The 23,635-nt window shown below is 42.3% G+C and overlaps 1 pseudogene; it reads right to left on the reverse strand.

Moving 5' to 3' along the window:
• Window positions 1-1,681: 1,681 nt before the first annotated feature.
• On the reverse strand, window positions 1,682-23,545 carry LOC121549455 (annotated as a pseudogene).
• Between the last annotated feature and the right edge of the window lie 90 nt (window positions 23,546-23,635).

Raw genomic sequence — 23,635 nt, forward strand, 5'->3', positions numbered from 1 at the left:
AAATACTTATTTCCCTCACTGTATAACTAGGAGGAGAGGCCTCATTTAACACAGTAAATTAATCAGGCTTGAGCCATGTTTCAGTCAGGCCAATCACATCAAGTTTATGATCAGTGATTAGTTAATTGACTATGACTATTTTGAGATGTGAGATATTATCACAATCTCTTTCAATAATGACCGAAATGGAGGAGGTCTTTATTCCAGTGACATTTCCAAGGTGAACACCGACATGTTTCGTTGTACCTCGATCGAGGCTCAGACACGGTCTCAATGGAGAAAGCCGGGCTGACTTCACTGACTGTGCTAGTGGCAGATTCCACTAAGCTGGCAGGCTGGCTAACAGCCTGCTGCCTGGCCTGCACCCTATCTCATTGTGTAGCTAGTGGAGTAAGAGCCCTGTCTATGTTGATAGATAAAATGACAGCATCCCACCAGCTTGGATGGAGTCCGTCACTCCTCAGCAGGCCAGGATTGGTCTTGTTTGTGGGGGAGTCCCAGAAAGAGGGACAGTTATCTACAAATTCTATCTTTTGGGAGGGGCAGAAAACAGTTTTCATCCAGCGATTGAGTTGTGCGAGTCTACACCCCCTATCTGGGAGGGGGCCAGAGACAATTATTCGATGCCAAAACATCTTTCTAGCTAAGTTACATGCTGAAGTTATGTTGCGCTTGATGACCTCTGACTGTTTTATTCTAACATTGTTGGTGCTGACGTGACGTGTATAACAATATCCCTATTCCATCTACACTCGCCAGTTTTTAGCCGCACCATCTTCAGATTAGCCTTTACGTTGGTAGCCCTGCCCCCTGGTAAACAATGTATGATCGATGGATGATTATTTTGAAGTCTAATATTGCGGGTAATGGAGTCGCCAATGACTAGGGTTTTCAATTTGTCAGAGCTAATGGTGGGAGACCAAAGAAGGCTCGGGCTCTGACTCCGACTAGTTACTTAGTGGGGAAAACCAGTTGAAAATGTATATCGGCTGAATGAGTGACACTGGTTGAGCATTCCGACAGCATTTCTTTCCAGAAGCAATGAGAAAATTGTCTGGCTGTGTGGACTGTGTAGGAGGATTAACACTACTACCTGTATTTACTGGTAGCACAGACACTGTATCATCCTTTCCTACACTTAACGATTGCGTCTGAAGCCGAGCTTGCAACTCGGCTATCCTCACCGGATGACGATAGTTCTCCTGTATATTAAGAGTAAAGCGACTGCAATGAGAAGGCATAATGTTACATCGCTTTTTTCAGTCATTTCACAGATCAACAAGAACCGTTCCAGCACAATACATTTGTGACAGAAACATTCCCACTGTCACCATGGTAACTCCAGAGAAAATACTCTTACACACGCAACACCACAGACACAACTCAAATGTATTGTGTGTGTGTGTGTGTGTGTGTGTGTGTGTTTCACCTCAAGAAAAAGGTTAACTGAGCTGTGTATTAATATTAAGACTAGTCACACAGTGTTGCTCCAATATACAGTATAACAAGTCTTCTTTCATCAACTTGCTTCATCTGACATGGAAAAATACATATTGCACAAAATGAATTTAATGTAATAATGATAATGGTACAATTTATTTTTTAAGAGCTGTTCATTCCAAAGAGAATTAGTGTTTTTAAAGAAGCTAAAAACAACAACCAATAGTTAACAAAGCTTGGTTAATAGTAATCAGCACTAGGTCTACAAGTGTAGACCTATTATATCCTTAGATTGATTAAATATTAGCATTGGTCAATGTTATTCAATCATGTAATATATAAAATGTTACCAAAAATAGAATATAAATCAGAGCATGACAGTTGTCTATGTCACTCTCTCCACCCCGGTGAGGATGGGGTTCTCCTCAGGCCAGTCCCTGGTCTCCAGAGCCACCTGGAGTTTCTGCCAGAAGACCCCGGTGTGCTCCCCAGCTCTGGGCCAGCTCAGGTAGGTGCGTTTCTTCACCAGCCTCCTCATGCGGTGGTAGGGTGAGAGCTGGTGTTCTGGGATCTCCTCTAGAAACACCAGGATCAGCACATCCTTCTGCTCATCAAAAAGACGGAAGCTGGAGAGAGCAGAGTCTTTTATTTCAGTGTTTGCGTAGACGACCCGAGTCCCATACATGGGTGATTTTCATACCTAAAGCTAACAACATGGCACATTGTTTTCTCTCGACAACCCAGATGCAAAGCCGCAAGAGAGTAAAAATTATAAAAATCGATGTTTGAATGTAAATTGTGTAGAAACAACATTTGTCAAATAAAGCACTTTGCTGTTCAATAAGTGGAGTGGGTCTGGGACATTGAGAGAAAGAAAGTTAATATTAGCTATGAAGCTTCAGGGAAACAAACCCCTGGGCAGTCATACAACTATAAAGAGAAAGACATTAAACCAACCTAGCCACCTGTATCTCTCTGGAGCACCACTCGCTCTCCAGATATCGGTGGGTGATCACACAGATGGTTTTTCTGCTCCTGTAGATGGCGTCTGTGATGTTCTCTATGATGGGTTTACCTGTTGAACACAGTGAGAAACAAATCCTTTGTAAGCAGTGATTTTGGACAATTTACTACTAGTTGTATGTGTATGTAGTTACTGGTTTCAACTGAATCTGTGCACTCTTAGTATTATGCAACTTCCTGTTTCAGATGGCATTTAATGTTATACTGGATGCAGGTCACTCACACAAGCCTGTGTTGCGTCCAGAATATTCATCTAAAATGTGAACTTTCATATAAAATGTCTGAAATAACAACGCATTTCAATACAATGACTAATTGTTGTGCTGAATATGTGGTACCTGGCTGGAAGTCCCGGGGGTGCAGACACAACTTCCAGCCCTGCTCTCCCTCCAACTCTGGCAGCAGCTCCCTCACGACCCAGGATTCATCATTGGTGTTGTAGGAAATGAAGGCATCGTACTGAATAGGAGTTTGTCTGTTCCTTCACTTGGTGTCATGGAGATAAGCCAGGAAGAGGTGGTAGGCATATACCACCTGCCACCTCAGCTCCAGAGTCCAGCACTTACTGTTGACCAGGGCAGCTCTAGCAGAGCAGAAATTTGACTTGTTGGAAAGGTGGCATCCTATAACGGTGCCACGTTGAAAGTCACTGTAAGGCCATTCTACTGCCAATGTTTGTCTATGGAGAATGCATGACTGTGTTCTCGATTTTATACACCTGTCAGCAACGGATGTGGCTGAAATAGCCGAATCCACTAATTAGAAGGGGTGTCCACATACTTTTGTTAATATAGTGTATGTTGTACTGCAGCTTGCACCCTATTTTTTACATCATATGATTAAGCTGGTACATTGACATTTAAATATAATACAAATGTTGACTTCCAATTACTACTAGAAAATTGGGCACCGATCCACCCACTGTCAACGTGAAGGGGGTTTTAGGCTGGGTTTCTGAATAAGCACTTTGTAACATCTGCTGATGTAAAAAGGGCTTTGATTGAATTTGATTGAATGTCTATTCTATTATCTCTCTCTGCTACCCGGACACACATGCAAATAGTCCGGGTAGCAGAGAGAACAGTCTATGACTAGGGTGCTGGAGTCTTTGACAATTTTTAGGGCCTTCCTCTGACACCGCCTGGTATAGAGGTCCTGGATGGCATGAAGCTTGGCCCCAGTGATGTACTGGGCCGTACGCACTACCCTCTGTAGTGCCTTGCGGTCGGAGTCCGAGCAGTTGCCATACCAGGCAGTGATGCAACCAGTCAGGATGCTCTCGATGGTGCAGCAGTATAACTTTTTGAGGATCTGAGGACCCATGCCAAATCTTTTCAGTCTCCTGAGGGGGAATAGGCTTTGTCGTGCCCTCTTTACGACTGTCTTGGTGTGTTTGGACCATGATAGTTTGTTGGTGATGTGGACACCAAGGAACTGGAAGCTCTCAACCTGCTCCACTACAGCCCCGTCGATAAGAATGGGGGCGTGCTCGGTCCTCTTCTTTTTCCTGTAGTCCACAATCATCTCCTTTGTCTTGATCACATTGAGGGAGAGGTTGCTATCCTGGCACCACACGACCAGGTCTCTGACCTCCTCCCTATAGGCTGTCTCATCGTTGTCGGTGATCAGGCCTACCACTGTTGTGTCGCCGGCAAACTTAATGATGGTGTTGGAGTCGTGCCTGGCCATGCAGTCATGGGTGAACAGGGAGTACAGGAGGGGACTGAGCAAGCACCCCTGAGTCGCCCCCATGTTGAGGATCAGCGTGGCAGATGTGTTGTTACCTACCCTTACCACCTGGGGGCGGCCCGTCAGGAAGTCCAGGATCCAGTTGCAGAGGGAGGTGTTTAGTCCCAGGGTCCTTAGCTTAGTGATGAGCTTTGTGGGCTCTATGGTGTTGAACGCTGAGCTGTAGTCAATGAACAGCATTCTCACGTAGGTGTTCCATTTGTCCAGGTGGGAAAGGGCAGTGTGGAGTGCGATTGAGATCACGTCATCTGTGGATCTGTTGTGGCGGTATGCGAATTGGAGTGGGTCTAGGGTTTCTGGGATAATGGTGTTGATGTGAGCCATGACCAGCCTTTCAAAGCGCTTCATGGCTACCGACGTGAATGCTACAGGTCTGTAGTCATTTAGGCAGGTTACCTTCGCATTCTTGGGCACAGGGACTATGGTGGTCTGCTTGAAACATGTAGGTATTACAGACTCAGGGAGAGGTTGAAAATGTCAATGAAGACACTTGCCAGTTGGTCCGCGTATGCTCTGAGTACACGCCCTGGTAATCCGTCTGGCCCTTCGGCTACGGAGAGCGTGATCACACAGTCGTCCGGAACAGCTGGTGCTTTCATGCATGCTTCACTTGATGAGAGAACAGCGTTCGCAACATAGCCAGATAACATATAGTAGGCCAACTCATATTCTGTTCTTCTGAAAAATATTTTCTTCATATCATAATGTTTCTTTAGACCTTCCCAAAATAAATAATGGATTTATTGTGATGTTGTATATTAAATTGATTTAATTGACTTTTTTAAATGTAGATTACTGTGAGACCGGCAGGCTTTAGCATGACAAAAACTGGCTGACAAAATGTCATGACCACGACAGCCCTAACCGAGCGCACTGGACTAGGGAGTTTTTTTTGATAAAATCAGAGAGGAAAACCTGTTTCAGTCTGCTTTCCAAGACACTAGGAGACAAATTCACCTTTCAGCAGGACAATAACCTAAAACTCAAGACTTGATAATGGCTTTCTAGCAATGATCAACAACCAACTTGACAGAGCTTTAAATATATTGTACAATCCAGGTGTGCAAAGTTATTAGAGACTTACCCAGAAAGACTCACAGCTGTAATCACTGCCAAAGATGATTCTAACATGTACTGACTCAGGGGTCTGAATACTTACATAAATTAGATATTTATGTATTTCATTTTCCAAAAAATTGCAAAAACATGTTTTCACTTTGTCATTACGGGGTACTGTGTGTAGATGGGTGAGATAAACAAATATTTTGAATTCAGGCTGTAACACAACAAAATGTGGAATAAGTCAAGGGGTATGAATACTTTCTGAAGGGACTGTAATTCTAGACAGATGTGCTTGGTGGACAGAGCTTGCACTTTTGGTACTATTCCATTGCAAAAATCTTTACAAGACTGCTGATCTCTCCCTGCTTCTCCTCTGATACAGGTATCGTCACAACACCAGTGAGAGGAGTCTACTACTTCAGGTTCACTGCTATGGAACACCGTAGTTCTGAAACCTTGGGAGTATTCATATATCAGAATAACCAGAAAGTTATGAAAAATGTGGATACAATAGCCATGGAAACCACATGTAACGTATCTAACACATTGTCTCTAGAGCTGGAGAAGGGGAATGTGGTCTACATGCGTCTCCCCTCAAGTAGGGCCTCTCTGATGATGGTAATGATTATGGTAGTGATCATGGAATAAGGAACCCTTCCCTCACCTCCCTCACATAGTTACATGCAGTTTTACTTCCAAGTTCTAAAACCTGTTTCACAAGGTACAATGCCCTTATAAGTCCCATATTGAGACAGCATACATAGTCAAGGAATAGTCTATTTCCTGTGTAACTTGCTCATCACTATCAGTAGGCCTTGTTTTTGACTAACAGAAGGTTATCAAAGAATAAGAAAATATCGATGAAGGCCTAAACTAGTTGTAATATAACAAACTTCAAATGACCTGGAATGAGGTCACAGAGAGTTGCGCTTCATCAGAATCCTATATATGTCAGAGACATATGTTAAATTCTCATGCAGTGGCTCAAAATAAAAGTAAAATTTCAGAGGGGAGACAGGAGAGGAGTATTGTAGGAGGAGAGAGGTGGAGAGGTGGAGAGGTGGAGAGGAAAGACGATAGAGCTGGGCGAGAGGAAGAGGGAAGGAAGGTGAGAGAGGAGATGGGGTAGGGAGCCAGTAGGAGAAGTGAGTAAGAGGGGAGACAGAGGCGGTGGAGCCCCGTGGAGGGGGCATAATACGCTGAGTCAGCGATTTCATTTATCAACCAGAGCTGTTCCAGCACATGACTTTGTGACACAAACTTTCCCACTGTCACCATGGTAACACCACAGAGATACGACCCTTACTTGGATGGAAAATTACTGAGGATAATAGCGGACGATTTTGTCACTCCTATTTGCAATATCTTCAATCTAAGCCTACAAGAAAGTGTGTGCCCTCAGGCCTGGAGGGAAACAAAAGTCATTCCGCTACCCAAGAATAGTAAAGCTTCCTTTACTGGCTCAAATAGCCGACCAATCATCCTGTTACCAACCCTTCTTATTTTTGTATTTAATATTATAAAAAAATTTTGGGGGGGGGTGTTGCAGATAGATTGTAACTTCCATCAATGTAATTGTCTGCATCACTTCCAATCCCCCATATGTTTTTTTTTCTCGCATATACATACATACACTACCTTTCAAAAGTTTGGGGTCACTTAGAAATGTCCTTGTTTACCATGAAAACATACATGAAATTAGTTTGAATAGGAAATTAGTTTGAATATAGCAAAATGCATAGGAAATGTAGTCATTGACAAGGTTAGAAATAATGATTTTTAATTGAAATAAAAATTGTGTCCTTCAAACTTTGCTTTCGTCAAAGAATCCTCCATTTGCAGCAATTAAAGCCTTGCAGACCTTTGGCATTCTAGTTGTCAATTTGTTGAGGTAATCTGAAGAGATTTCACCCCATGCTTCCTGAAGCACCTGCCACAAGTTGGATTGGCTTGATGGGCACTTCTTACGTACCATACGGTCAAGCTGCTCCCACAACAGCTCAATAGGGTTGAGATCCGGTGACTGTGCTGGCCACTCCATTATAGACAGAATACCAGCTGACTGCTTCTTCCCTAAATAGTTCTTGCATAGTTTGGAGCTGTGCTTTGGGTCATTGTCCTGTTGTAGGAGGAAATTGGCTCCAATCAAACGCCGTCCACAGGGTATGACATGGCGCTGCAAAACAGAGTGATAGCCTTCCTTCTTCAAGATCCCTTTTACCCTGTACAAATCTCCCACTTTACCACCACCAAAGCATCCCCAGACCATCACATTGCCTCCACCATGCTTGACAGATGGCATCAAGCACTCCTCCAGCATCTTTTCATTTGGTCTGCGTCTCACAAATGTTCTTCTTTGTGATCCGAACACCTCAAACTTCGATTCGTCTGTCCATAACACTTTTTTCCAATCTTCCTCTGTCCAGTGTCTGTGTTCTTTTGCCCATCTTAATATTTTCTTTTTATTGGCCAGTCTGAGATATGGCTTTTTCTTTGCAACTCTGCCTAGAAGGTCAGCATCCTGGAGTCGCCTCTTCACTGTTGACGTTGAGACTGGTGTTTTGCGGGTAATATTTCATGAAGCTGCCAGTTGAGGACCTGTGAGGCGTCTGTTTCTCAAACTAGACACTCTAATGTATTTGTCCTCTTGCTCAGTTGTGCACCGGGGCCTCCCACTCCTCTTTCTATTCTGGTTAGAGCCAGTTTGCGCTGTTCTGTGAAGGGAGTATGAAATCTTCAGTTTCTTGGCAATTTCTCTCATGGAATAGCCTTCATTTCTCAGAACAAGAATAGACTGATGAGTTTCAGAAGACATTTGTTTCTGGCCATTTTGAGCCTGTAATTGAACCCACAATTGCTGATGCTCCAGATACTCAACTAGTCTCAAGAAGGCCAGTTTTATTGCTTCTTTAATCAGCACAACAGTTTTCAGCTGTGCTAACATAATTGCAAAAGGGTTTTCTAATGATCAATTCGCCTTTTAAAATGATAAACTTGGATTAGAAAACACAATGTGCCATTGGAACACAGGACAGATGGTTGCTGATAATGGGCCTCTGTTCGCCTATGTAGATATTCCATAAAAAATCAGACGTTTCCAGCTACAATAGCCATTTACAACATTAACAATGTCTACACTGTATTTCTGATCAATTTGATGTTATTTTAATGGACACATTTTTTTGCTTTTCTTTTGAAAACAAGGAAATTTCTAAGTGACCCCAAACTTTTGAATGGTAATGTATATACACATATCCTTTAAAAAATATATATTTCCCTTTATTACTTTCCAACCCCACCACCCCTTCACTAATTGGAGTAAACTAGTGAACAACAACGCTTAGGCCTCTGCTTCCAGCTTATACATACTATATACATTTTATTGACACAGTCAATTTGACAATAATTCTATTTTGTTTGTTTTTTACTCCTGAACTTCCTCAACCCTCAACCTCTCCGTTCTAACTGTGCTCTTTCACAAAAGCTCTCAACCTACAGTGAGGGAAAAAAGTATTTGATCCCCTGCTGATGTTGAACGTTTTCCCACTGACAAAGACATGATCAGTCTATAATTTTAATAGTAGTTTTATTTGAACAGTGAGAGACAGAATAAAATAAAATAAATCCAGAAAAACGCATGTCAAAAATATTATAAATTGATTTGCATTTTAATGAGCGAAATAAGTATTTGACCCCTCTGCAAAACATGATTTAGTACTTGGTGGCAAAACCCTTGTTGGCAATCACAGAGGTCAGACGTTTCTTGTAGTTGGCCTCCAGGTTTGCACACATCTCAGGAGGGATTTTGTCCCACTCCTCTTTGGTCATTAAGGTTTCGAGACTGACGTTTGGCAACTCGAACCTTCAGCTCCCTCCACAGATTTTCTATGGGATTAAAGTCTGGAGACTGGCTAGGCCACTCCAGGACCTTAATGTGCTTCTTCTTGAGCCACTCCTTTGTTGCCTTGGCCGTGTGTTTTGGGTCATTGTCATGCTGGAATACCCATCCACGACCCATTTTCAATGCCCTGGCTGAGGGAAGGAGGTTCTCACCCAAGATTTGACGGTACATGGCCCCGTCCATCATCCCTTTGATGCGGTGAAGTTGTCCTGTCCCCTTAGCAGAAAAACACCCCCAAAGCATAATGTTTCCACCTCCATGTTTGACGGTGGGGATGGTGTTCTTGGGGTCATAGGCAGCATTCCTCCTCCTCCAAACATGGCGAGTTGAGTTGATGCCAAAGAGCTTGATTTTGGTCTCATCTGACCACAACACTTTCACCCAGTTCTCCTCTGAATCATTCAGATGTTCATTGGCAAACTTCAGATGGGCCTGTATATGTGCTTTCTTGAATAGGGGGACCTTGCGGGCGCTGCAGGATTTCAGTCCTTCACGGCGTAGTGTGTTACCAATTGTTTTCTTGGTGACTATGGTCCCAGCTGCCTTGAGATCATTGACAAGATCCTCCCGTGTAGTTCTGGGCTGATTCCTCACCATTCTCATGATCATTGCAACTCCACGAGGTGAGATCTTGCATGGAGCCCCAGGCCGAGGGAGATTGACAGTCTTTTGTGTTTCTTCCATTTGTGAATAATCGCACCAACTGTTGTCACCTTCTCACCAAGCTGCTTGGTGATGGTCTTGTAGCCCATTCCAGCCTTGTGTAGGTCTACAATCTTGTCCCTGACATCCTTGGAGAGCTCTTTGGTCTTGGCCATGGTGGAGAGTTTGGAATCTGATTGATTGATTGCTTCTGTGGACAGGTGTCTTTTATACAGGTAACACGCTGAGATTAGGAGCACTCCCTTTAAGAGTGTGCTCCTAATCTCAGCACGTTACCTGTATAAAAGACACCTGGGAGCCAGAAATCTTTCTGATTGAGAGGGGGTCAAATACATATTTCCCTCATTAAAATGCAAATCAATTTATAACATTTTTGTCATGCGTTTTTCTTGATTTTTGTTGTTGTTATTCTGTCTCTCACTGTTCAAATAAACCAACCATTAAAATTATAGACTGATCATTTCTTTGTCAGTGGGCAAACGTACAAAATCAGCAGGGGATCAAATACTTTTTTCCCCTCACTGTATAACCAGGAGGAGAGGACATGTCATGACTCTCCCTGGGTGAGGATCAAAGGCCTCATGTAAACTTGGCAAATGGCTGACAACAACCAGACCCTCCTAACCACAGGGGGGAGCTGTGCCTGTCTTGACACCTTAATACTGCCATAAATTAGAGATAGGAGAATCTATCTCTGGCCTCTAGTATTGTGAAAGGAATGTCCTTTGTTTCAGAGACTTTGCCGCCCAAAACTTCAACATCCAACAATGAACATTGGGACAATATATTTCAACATCTAAATGTTGGGAATGATGAGAAATGGAATATGGAAAATTAACGTCTATTTTGTGATGTCATAAAAAATGGTATAAAGGTGTTATAAGGAAAACATTGTGACTTGAAGAGCTTTTACACTGTGGATATCAGGTTTACATACTTTACCTTGTGTAGAAAATATCAAGGAGGAAGACAATGTTTTCGTGAAGATAGGAATGTGATTTTAGCTTTCTAACAAAATCATAGTGATAATAATACTTTTGCCTCGTAATTAGCCACGCCCGAGGGAGCTCAGAGAGCGTGTCAGTATGACGGAAACGCCCCTCTTTACCAGAGTGATTAAAATACTGATATTTGCTTTGCTACTAAGTAACCCTCCAATTGTTCTCCACTATTCCCCCCGCTAAAGCTCCTCCCCTTTGAGTAAAGCCTGTGTCTATGTATGCGAATGACTCAACACTTTACACGTCAGCTACTATAGCGAGTCAAATTACTGCAACACTTAACAAAGAGCTGCAGTCAGTTTCAGAATGGGTGGCAAGAAATAGATAAGTTATTCCTGAATATTTCACAAACTAAAACTTGTAATGAATGATGTGGAAATTGAGCAAGTTGAGGTGACTAAACTGCTTGGAGTAACCCTGGATTGTAAACTGTCATGGTCAAAACATGTTGATGCAACAGTAGCTAAGATGGGGAGAAGTCTGTCCATAATAAAGCGTTGCTCTGCCTTCTTAACAACACTATCAACAAGGCAGGCCCTAGTTTTGTCGTACCTGGACTACTGTCCAGTCATGTGGTCAGGTGCCACAAAGAGGGACTTAGGAAAATTACAATTGGCTCAGAACAGGGCAGCACGGCTGGCCCTTAAATGTACACGTAGAGCTAACATTAATAATATGCATGTCAATCTCTCATGGCTCAAATTAGAGGAGAGATTGACTTCATTACTAATTGTTTTTGTAAGAAGTATTGACATGCTGAATGCGCCAAGCTGTCTGTTTAAACTACTAGCACACCCATGCATACCCCACAAGACATGCCACCAGAGGTCTCTTCACAATCCCAAAGTCCAGAACAGACTATGGGAGGCACACAGTACTACGTAGAGCCATGGCTACATGGAACATTTTCTAACTTCAAACGAATCACTAGCAACTGGACACAGACATTTGAGAAGATACATGTTTTGAATTGAGAACAAAGATTGTATCGCCAAGTTAAGGTTGGTCAAAAATTCTCTGTGCTACACCAAACAGTACCTATCTGGTAATGGCTAATGGACCATCACATTAGCCTGGAACAATAGCTACTTTCCTGTATCTTGTATCAGCTAGTGTGCAAGCTATCTTAAGTTACACGAAAGTCCAAATCGGCTGTTAATAATGGCTATAGAGGTTATAAATGAGAGAAATTACTCGATTCTGGATCAATTACTGATAATGGCTGTCTTATTTCCTACCTCTTGATTGCGGTAAATGTATCTTACAGGTGTTTAAAAACAGGTGGAATCTCCCGGAGTGAAGTTCACGGGCTGCGCTTCAAAGGTGGTCATGTGACATACAACGGTCCAATGTAAAACAATATGCCACAACCTACTCATTCAAGTGTTTTTCTTAATAAATAAATAAAAATTACATTGTAGACAAATAGTGAAGACATCAAAACTATGAAATAACACATATGGAATCATGTAGTAACCAAACTTGTGTTAAACAAATCAAAATAGATTTTATATTTGAGATTCTTCAAAAAGCCACCCTTTGCCTTCATGACAGCTTTGCACACTCTTGGCATTCTCTCAACCAGCTTCATGAGGTAGTCACCTGGAATGCATTTCAATTAACAGGTGTGCCTTCTTAAAAGTTAATTTGTGGGATTTCTTTCCTTCTTAATGCGCTTGAGACAATCAGTTGTGTTGTGACAAGGTAGGTGGGGTATACAGAAGATAGCCCTATTTGGTAAAAGACCAAGTCCATATTATGGCAAGAACAGCTCAAATAAGCAAAGAGAAACGACAGTCCATCATTACTTTAAGACATGAAGGTCAGTCAATATGGAACATTTCAAGAACTTTGAAAGTTTATTCAACTGCAGTCGCAACACCATCAAGCGCTATGATGAAACTGGGTCTCATGAGGACCGCCACAGGAATGGAAGACCCAGAGTTACCTCTGCTGCAGAGGATAAGTTCATTAGAGTTACCAGCCTCAGAAATTGCAGCCCAAATAAATGCTTCACAGAGTTCAAGTAACAGACACATCTCAACAGTTCAGAGGGGACTGTGTGAATCAGGCTTTCATGGTCGAATTGCTGCAAAGAAACCACTACTAAAGGTCACCAATAAGAAGAAGAGACTTGCTTGGGCCAAGAAACACAAGCAATGGACATTAGACCGGTGGAAATGTGCCCTTTAGTCTAGAGTCCAAATTTGAGCTTTTTTGGTTCCAACCGCCGTGTCTTTGTGAGACGCGGTGTGGGTGAACGGATGATCTCCGCATGTGTAGTTCCCACCGTAAAGCATGGAGGTGGAGGTGTTATGGTGTGGGGGTGCTTTGCTGGTGACACTGTCTGTGATTTATTTAGAATTCAAGGCACACTTAACCAGCATGGCTATCACAGCATTCTGCAGCGATATGCCATCCCATCTGGTTTGGGCTTAGTGGGACTATCATTTGTTTTTCAACAGGACAATGTGTAAGGGCTCCAGGCTGTGTAAGGGCTATTTGACCAAGAAGGAGAGTGATGGAGTGCTGCATCAGATGACCTGGCTTCTACAATCCCCCGACCTCAACCCAATTGAGATGGCTTGGGATGAGTCGGACGGCAGAGTGAAGGAAAAGCAGCCAACAAGTGCTCAGCATATGTGGGAACTCCTTCAAGATTGTTGGAAAAGCATTCCAGGTGAAGCTGGTTGAGATAATGCCAAGAGTGTGCAAAGCTGTCATCAATGCAAAGGGTGGCTATTTGAAGAATCTCAAATATATGTGCTCAGAAGCAGCAGTGTTGTATCAGAACCACTAGAGGGCGATCTTGTCGTGTATTCAGACTGGTTCTGAGTCCTCTCTCCAGACACAGGTCTAGAGGCACATTGTGTGTGGGCTACAGAGGGGTTACCCTGAAGTCTTAAATGAGCTGAAACTGACCCGAAATGGATTATGTGTGCTGTCCGAAGGGTTGTACCAGCGGTATATAAGTATTTTGTTTATAATTAACCATACGTTTCACGGAGCACATCCAGTGTTAAGTTACTTTCTAAATGTAATCTGTTACAGTTACTAGTTACCTGTCCAACATTGTAATCAGTAACGTAACTTTTGGATTACCCACCCAAATGTAGTAACGTAATCTGATTACTTTTGGATTACTTTACCCTGAAAGGAATGTTTTACAATCATCAAAGGTGCATTTCTATGTTTTGTAGTAAAAAAGATAGAGGAAGATAGGTGTTTCCAATGACATCATCAGTGTGCATCATGTGATTTTAATCAATTATGAGTAGCCATTGCCTACTAATTGTTTGATGATGATATTGGACACACTTATCCTCCTCTATAATTTTTACATCAAAACATAGAAACGTGTCTTTTTCACATAATGTTGATGTTGGGGTGTTGCTGGAGATGATGAATATGAAGTTGAAACATGGTGAAATGTCCCTTTAAGAGGCATTAGAAGAAGACCAAAAGGATCCATTAAAAGCATTTGGTGTCATCATAGTGGTCTCTGATTGGTGGTTAGACTCCCTCAGGTCGAACAAACTTTCGCTTTAAAAAAATGCTGAATTGAATGTAATTGAGAAAACAGAAAGGTGTCATAATGTATTTCGTTTTGCAAACATCTGTTCTGTATTTGAAAGTAACCCAAAAGTATCTGTACTCTGATTGCAATATTTTTGCTGGTAACGTACCTGATTACAGTCACAGGACTTACTTCCTTTCCGTTTTTCCTGAGGGATGGGGCAGGGGGCAGATTTCACAACATACATTGTATAAAGAGTGTGTAGCAGCCTACGCCACCTCCTAAGCCTCCCTTAGAACATGACAGAGAGGGGGAGGTTAATTTAGGGGGGGTCTGGATGTCAGAGATATGAGGCCTGACAGGTCAGTAAAGTAGAAGACAAGTTGAGTTGACCTTCACCACCATTTTTTTATTTCCTCCCCCACAGCCTCCCTTCCCCTTTCATTTACCCCATTCCTCTAATCTGAACCTCCTCGTGTATTTTTTGTTGTTTTAGTCAATTGGAAAAGCATTGTCAGACATCTCTGTCTTCAGGGGAGATCTGAAGACAGGTCAGTGAGAGCTTTGCTCGTCCTCAAAAGTATTTCCTAGGTTCTTTATTTCCACTCCTCTCTCAGATCCTCTCCTCCAATGCGTGTTAAAAAGGAGACGAGGAGAGGGGACATGAGGAATCAAGGAAATACTTTTGAGAATGAGCCCAGGTCTCCAGCATATAAACAGTATGAGTCTGAAAGATACAACACAATGTTCTATCCACTTACCCACTCAGAGCCTATACATTATTGACCATATATCTCTTGTAATATTTATTAATCTCTTTCCGATTTCTCCTCATGTCTCTCTCGCTCCAGCCCCCCTCTTTTTGTCTCTTTCTCTCTCTCTCTCTCTCTCACACACACACACACTCACACTGCACACACACAGTGGCAGACGCTGAGAAGGTACATATCATATTGAAAAGAGGAACCATTACGCAACCACTTCTCTGAACAGGAAGTGGCATCATCTTGTGTTGGGGGAGAGAGAGAGAGAGAGAGAGAGAGAGAGAGAGAGAGAGAGAGAGAGAGAGAGAGAGAGAGACCATTGAGGTGAGAGTGACACATGGATATAATGTTTGTTAAAGGTTAGAGTTATATTGAACACATCAGGCTTGCTTCAAAACCACATGTTCATGCCATGAATGTTCATTTTGTGTGTGTGTGTGTGTGTGTGTGTGTGTCACTGCACCAGTCCGACTCCAATCTGTTTTCTCAGATCCCCCCCCCCCCCCCACCCCTCTCCTTGCCCAGCCCCCTCTTCTTATTGGATGACCTAGTGGGGTTGCCAAGGAAACGTCTGTGGTGGGGCTGCTTTGCGAAATGTGGGGTGCAGCTTTTTGAATGGGCTTCAATCACACACTCACACATGTACGCATCCACTTTTTGGCACATACACACACATACACTCATGGGAAAATCAGTGGTGAGATTTTATACAAGCAAGGCCAGTTACCCCTAGAGATGAAATGGTGGAGAAAAAACAGATAGAGGAGAAGAAAAAGAGAAGGAAGAAAAGATGAGGGGATGAGAGAACTGCAATCATTGACTTTCTGAAAAATAGTACATTATCTAGTATACCTACACTCTTAGAAAAAAGGGTTCCAAAAGGGTTCTTCGGCTGTCCCCGTAGGAGAACCCTTTTGGTTCCATGTAGAACCCTCTGTGGAAAGGGTCCTGCATGGAATCCAAAAGGGTTCTACCTGGAACCAAAAGGGTTCTACATGGAACCAAAAAGGATTCTTCAAAGGGTTCTCCTATGGGGACAGCTAAATAACCATTTTAGGTTCTAGATAGGACCTTTTTGCTAAGGGTGCAGTACTGTACATCATCATCATCAACATCATCATCACCATCATCATCATCATTTAGTAGTACAATCTGACCTGAATAACTATACAGTCAACTTAAATAATTATTCTAAATTATGCAGGTTCTCAAACACACACACACACACACACACACACACACACACACACACACACACACACACACACACTGTGACTACAGACAGACTCTTGATGCCAGACTCTTTTGAGCATCATTCAACATTTAGAGTTCACCACAAACAAACCCCCTACACACACACACACACACAATAAACTCCTCATTCCTCTCCTGCCTACCCCTCAGTCTTTCTTTCTCTCTTTCTTTCTCATTCTCTCATTTCCCTTCTGTCTTTCTTTTCCTCTGTAAGCAAATTCAAAGTAATTCCATCCAGACTTTATAGTTGAATGCATTCGGAAAGTATTCAGACCCCTTGACTTTGTCCACATTCTGTTACGTTACAACCTTATTCTAAAATTGATTGGAAAAAAAATTATCCTCATCATACTACACACAATACCCCATAATGACAAAGTGAAAACAGCTTTTTGGACATTTTTGCAAATGTATTAAGAATAAAAAACAGAAATACCTTATTTACATAAGTATTCAAACCCTTTGCAATGAGACTTGAAATTTAGCTCAGGTGCAACCTGTTTCAATTGATCGTCCTTGAGATGTTTCTACAACTTGATTGGAGTCCACCTGTGGTAAATTCAATTGATTGGTGTCACGCCCTGACTCAGGGGACTCGTATATGTTGAGTCAGGGTGTGTATATTCTTTGGTGTGTATATTCTTTGGTGTTATTCTAGTAGGTGTATATCTATGTTGGCCGGTGTGGTTCCCAATCAGAGGCAGCTGTCGCTCGTTGTCTCTGATTGGGGATCATACTTATGCAGCCTATTGGCACTAGTGTGTCGTGGGATCTTGTTCCGGTTAAGGTTGGTTGGTTATCTACCTTAGGACTTCACGTTGCGTTTCGTTTATTGTTTTGTCGTGTGTTTATTAAGTTTAATAAACATGTACGTATATCACGCTGCGCCTTGGTCTGTCCCGTCATTGAACGAACGTGACAATTGGACATGATTTGGAAAGGCACACACCTGTCTATTTAAGGTCCTACAGTTATTATTATTATTATTATTGACAGTGCATGTCAGAGCAAAAACCAAGCCGTGAGGTCGAAGGAGTTGTCAGAAAGAGCTCCGAGACAGGATTGTGTCGGGCATATATATGAGGAAGGGTGCCCAAAAATGTATGCAGCATTGAAGGTGCCCAAGAATACAGTGGCCTCCATCATTCTTAAATGAAAGAAGTTTGGAACCACCATGACTCTTCCTAGAGCTGGCCGCCTGGCCAAACTGACCAATTGGGGGAGAAGGGCCTTGGTCAGGGAGGTGACCAAGAATCCGATGGTCACCCTGAGAGAGCTCCAGAGTTCCTCTGTGGAGATGGGAGAACCTTCCAGAAGGACAACCATCTCTGCAGCACTCCACCAATCAGGCCTTTACGGTAGAGTGGCCAGACGGAAGCCACTCCTCAGTAAAAGGCACATGACAGCCCGCTTGGAGTTTGCCAAAAGGCACCTAAAGGACTATCAGTTCATGAGAAACAAGATTCTCTGGTCTGTTGAAACCAAGATTGAACTCTTTGGCCTGAATGCCAATCGCAACGTCTGGAGGAAATCTGGCACCATCCCTACGGTGAATCATGGTGGTGGCAGCATCATGCTGTGGGCATGATTTTCAGCGGCAGGGACTGGGAGACTAGTCAGGATCGAGGGAAAGATAAATGGAGCAAAGTACAGAGAGATCTTTGATGAGTGCTCAGGACCTCAGACTGGGGGCTAAAGTTCACCTTCCAACAGGACAACGACCCTAAGCACACAGCCAAGACATCGCAGGAGTGGCTTTGGGACAAGTCTCTGAATGTCCTTGAATGGCCCAGCCAGAGCCCGGACTTGAAACCGATTGAACATCTCTAGAAAGACCTGAAAATAGCTGTGCAGCGATGCTCCCTGTCCAACCTGACAGAGCTTGAGAGGATCTGCACAGAAGAATGTGAGAAACTCCCCAAATACTGTCACGGGCTGAATGTGGATGTGGTGTAGGAATCAGGCGCAGGACACAGAAGCTTCGTCCAACAGACTTTAGTCAACGACAACAATACAAACTAACGGGCCTCGATGAGCCCGGAGGCGAGCGATTATGCAACAGTGCGCAAAACACCAAAATACAACTGATACGCAAACAGTGCGGGCAACATCTACTCTCCAAACATAGGAGCAAAATAAACACGGCACCTACTGACAGGCGGAACAATTACACACCACACGACTAACAAAACGAGAAACTTATAGGAGACATAATTAACACTAAAAGGAAACAGGTGTACAAAGAAGACAAAACCAAACAAACATCGATAACATACAACGGTGGCAGCTAGTACTCCGGGGACGACGACCGCCGAAGCCTGCCCGAGCAAGGAGGAGGAGCAGCCTCGGCCGAAACCGTGACAAATACAGGTGTGCCAAGCTTGTAGCGTCATACCCAAGAAGACACGAGGCTGTAATCGCTGCCAAAGGCGCTTCAACAAAGTACTGAGTAACGAGTCTGAATACTTATGTAAATGTAATATTTCCTTTTTGGGTTTTTTGCATACATTTCTAAAAACCTGTTTTTGCTTTGTCATTATGGGGTATTGTGTGTAGATTGATGAGGGGAAAAAAACAATTTAATACATTTTAGAATAAGGCTGTAACGTAACAAAATGTGGAAAAAGTCAAGGGGTTTGAATACTTTACGAATGCACTGTATACGCACGCTGACTGACTGTGCGTGTATGTGTGTGTGGAGTCAAAGATTAGATCACCATGAAAATGAAAACAAAAAGAGATATCCCACTACACAGACAGACAGACAGACACACACACACACACACACACACACATAGACAGACACACACACGCTCACACAGGCAGTCACTTCACACAAAAAGCAGGCTCCCACTTCACACTGATATTGAACACACACCCCTCTCTCTGTCATCATGAGCAGCTTTGATCTGGTGTGCTGTTGCCATTAGAGTGTTATGGTGTTACGTAATGCTTTTACATAAACTGCACTCTGCAGGGAGAGAGAGGGGGAGAGGAAGAGGGGGAGAGAGAGGGAAGACAGATGGGGGGAGAGAGAGGGAGAGACTTATTTTTGCTGCACCATTACAAAGGGGATTCGCACTGCACCAAATCCCCCTTCCTTACAAATGCGTGCACACACACACACACACATACATACACACACACACACACACACACACACACACACACACACACACACACACACACACACACACACACACACACACACACACACACACACACACACACACATATAAGATATCTTCCTTCCCATCTATATTCAACACACACACACACAAGTAGACACACACTAGCACACACACACACACACACACACACACAAGTACACACACACACTCAGTTCCATATTGACAGATTGCCTATATTGGCTGAACCAGCGCCTTTCTTTGTGTTCCAGATTCAGACTGTCTCTCCCCACCATACATTCTAACAATCAATATTCAACATTTATTTATTTTTAACGAACAAGCATGGGGAATTGTATCTCCATCGCCTGAAATGAACCAGCCAGCTCTCTGAGCCACACATTAAAACAACAACAACATCCCTCCCCCACCCCTCTTCTTCCTAGGGATTTAAACCACAGGATGTGAGGAGGGGGAGGCAGTGTGTGGCGGGGGGAGGGGGCTGAACCACAAAGCTTCATCCATATCACCCACCGGCTGAACAACCATGCCCTACACGTGGTGTGTGTGTGTTTGTGTATATGTTTATTTGTGCAGGTGACAAATGGATGCTAACACTGAGCCAGAAACCTCTCTATTAGCACAAACACAGCGTTTTATTCATTAAATATGAAGAAATCAAAGATATTCACACCATTAACAGAGAGAAAGAAAGAGAAAGAAAGAGAAAACAGAAAATATTATGGATAATGCTTTCCACTGTAATGCAACTTGTTGCCCGGATTAAGGATAAGATGGTGAACAGAGAGAAGGAAACCAAAACATAGAAAAACATCCAGACTCTTTTTGAATATTCTAAAACTGCACTCCACCTTTACACTCTCCTCTCTTCGTATGACTGTCTCTTAGGATTTCTCTGAACTGCTCCCCAAGCTGGTGGGTCCAATCAACATCCCTTCTACCCACTTCTAAAACTCAAGAACAGACCGATAGATGGATAGACCGACCGACCGACCACCGACCGACAGACAGACAGACAGACAGACAGACAGACAGACAGGCAGGCAGGCAGGTAGGTAGGTAGGTAGGTAGGTAGGTAGGTAGACATAGGGTTAAGATCAACGTGATGCTCATTGTCTATAGGTCTGTCACTCCTGATGGTATATAGATGAACAGTGATCACCAGCAGGATGAGAGAAGAGGAGTGTGTGTCCATGATTTGAGGATGGGGATGAGCCACAGGTATAAACTTTGACCCCCACCCCCACCCCCACCCCCAACCCTGCTAAGGGGACAGGACAACTTCACCGCATCAAAGGGACAATGGACAGGGCCATGTACCGTCAAATCTTGGGTGAGAACCTCCTTCCCTCAGCCAGGGCATTGAAAATGGGTCGTGGATGGATATTCCAGCATGACAATGACCCAAAACACACAGCCAAGGCAACAAAGGAGTGGCTCAAGAAGAAGCACATTAAGATCCTGGAGTGGCCTAGCCAGTCTCCAGACCTTAATCCCATAGAAAATCTGTGGAGGGAGCTGAAGGTTCGAGTTGCCAAACGTCAGCCTCGAAACCTTAATGACTTGGAGAAGATCTGCAAAGAGGAGTGGGACAAAATTCCTCCTGAGATGTGTGCAAACCTGGTGGCCAACTACAAGAAACGTCTGACCTCTGTGATTGCCAACAAGGGTTTTGCCACCAAGTACTAAGTTATGTTTTGCAGAGGGGTCAAATACTTATTTTTTGCTCATTAAAATGCAAATCAATTGATAACATTTTTGACATGCGTTTTTCTGGATTTATTTTGTTGTTATTCTGTCTCTCACTGTTCAAATAAACCTACCATTAATATTATAGACTGATCATGTCTTTGTCAGCGGGCAAACGTACAAAATCAGCACGGGATCAAATACTTTTTTCCCTCACTGTATATTCACCCACTCAAAAAGACAGACAAAAGTTAGTTGAATTTCCAATGTGTTATCAATATGCTTTCAACCATCTAAACCACAACCAAATTCCAATGGAAAAACAATGTCTGATTTCTAGTTTAGTTGTCACCCAAATGTCTATCACTGCACTTTCAACCATTTAAAAGCACAGCAATTCATATGGGAATACAATGTCAGATAATTTGTTTATTTATACAACAGATTAATGTGTTATCACTGTGCTTCATCTAATAGCACAACCAAATGACCTGGATTGCAATTGAGATTACATTAAAAGTACATGGTGCAAGTGATCAATGCCGTTCTAGATTCTGCGCAGATTATTAAAGCAATTGTAAAGATCTCAATAGACCTGCAATGACCTATGCTATCTTGAACATGCAGGCTTTATATGATTACATAAGAATAAATGTATAATTACAGTAACCTCAAAATGTGGCTATGGATGTGTTACTCATTTTAAGGTTGAATGTTACATTAGTTTGAAAGATTTACTGTATACAAAAGTAATATTGAATTGTGTTTGGTTGACAATGCAACCAAATATCAACATTTAAAGGAGATGTATCTACTGCTTGGATAGTTCCATCTGAGCCACTGGCTTAAACCCATTCTTTAAAGAGCCTATCAACTTGTCGACAAGTTAACAAATGATATGTTGGATTCATGTCTCCATCTCAACCAAAAATCTAAGTTAGAGAATAGGACTAAATCAAATCGAATCAAACTTTAAATTCACTTTAAATAAAGTTTTGATTTGATTTAGTCATGTTATTCTAAGCCAGACTCAGTCAGAGGCACAGATTAAACTATCCAAGCAGAAGATAAATCTCCTTCAAATGTTGATATTTGGTTGCATTGACAAAAAAAATAACACAATTCAATATGTAAGGGATAATCAACTAGTGGCTATGCGTTCTATGAAAAATAATGAACGACGGGGAAGATGTGTTCCACGACGAGCTAGAGGAGTGGAACTGAGCTTCCACGGAGTTGCATGATTTTCAAGAGAATGCATAGAGCCCAGAGTTGATTATCCTTTTTATACCATGGCTATAATTTAACACATTTGCCGATAGACGTGTTCATTTGAAGGTAGAAATGTGTTCAACGTCCACTGAAGTAGCTAGCAAGTTTACAATATAGCTACAGTAGTTGCCTTGGTAATCAAACAAACTGACTGGCTAGTTTAGTTAACCAAACCATCAGTCCTAGCTTGGTATTATGAAAATCAAATTCAACAATGCCAATAATGTTTTCAATTGGACTTTTGCTTTCAAAAGCAGCTCAAACATAGAACATGTAAGAATTAACTATAGCCATTGAATTCAACCATGCTGATATAGCATACCTTATAGGGAAATTATGCAAGCTCTAAAAGTTATACAGCTGCACCATCGAGAGCATTTTACTTATCTATTTTTTACTTAACACTTTTTTTCTTAAAACTGCATTGTTGGTTAAGGGCTTGTAAGCATTTCACTGTAAGGTCTACACCTGTTGCATTCGGCGCATGTGGCAAATACAATTTTATTTTATTTGAATTGAATGCCCTTCGAGACAATCAGAAATGAGTGTTCAACAATTCCATGGTACAACACAAAATATCATTACTTTTGAAATCAACCAGAACTTGAAACCCTAGGCCTATTGTATTGTCTATTATTTTGTTGAATTCTGGGGTTGAATTCAAACAATTGCTATTGATGACTTTGCAAATGCTATATAGACCTAAACACTGACGATTTATAATGTATGGTCACATTTCATTTGCTCTGTTAAACCTACCCTGGAATGACTTTGATAGCAACAGTGAATCTATCTAGTTTTCAACAATCATTATCACGATAGCACATTTGTAATAGTCAGTGACAAATATCATAGCTAAGCTGAGCTTGGTTAAAACCTTGGATGGGAGACCAAAGTGTAGCTGTAGATAGATCAATTCTCCAGTTTGAGGTGCTGCCCAGCCTATGAATTTTTTTGATAGTGGATATAACTTTGAAAATCTGACATTGTTTTAAAGGTACAAATTCAACATATTTTATACAAGGTTTTTCAATGTTGAAATTTGGTTACCGTGATGCCATTATTCTCTGGTTGAAACTTCACCTTCAAAAAAACAGGTTGATATTTTCAACGTAGATTCAACGTCATTCCATTGACAAATTACATTGAAA

This window comes from Coregonus clupeaformis, chromosome 34 (genome assembly GCF_020615455.1).
Source record: "Coregonus clupeaformis isolate EN_2021a chromosome 34, ASM2061545v1, whole genome shotgun sequence".
Classification (NCBI taxonomy): domain Eukaryota; kingdom Metazoa; phylum Chordata; class Actinopteri; order Salmoniformes; family Salmonidae; genus Coregonus; species Coregonus clupeaformis.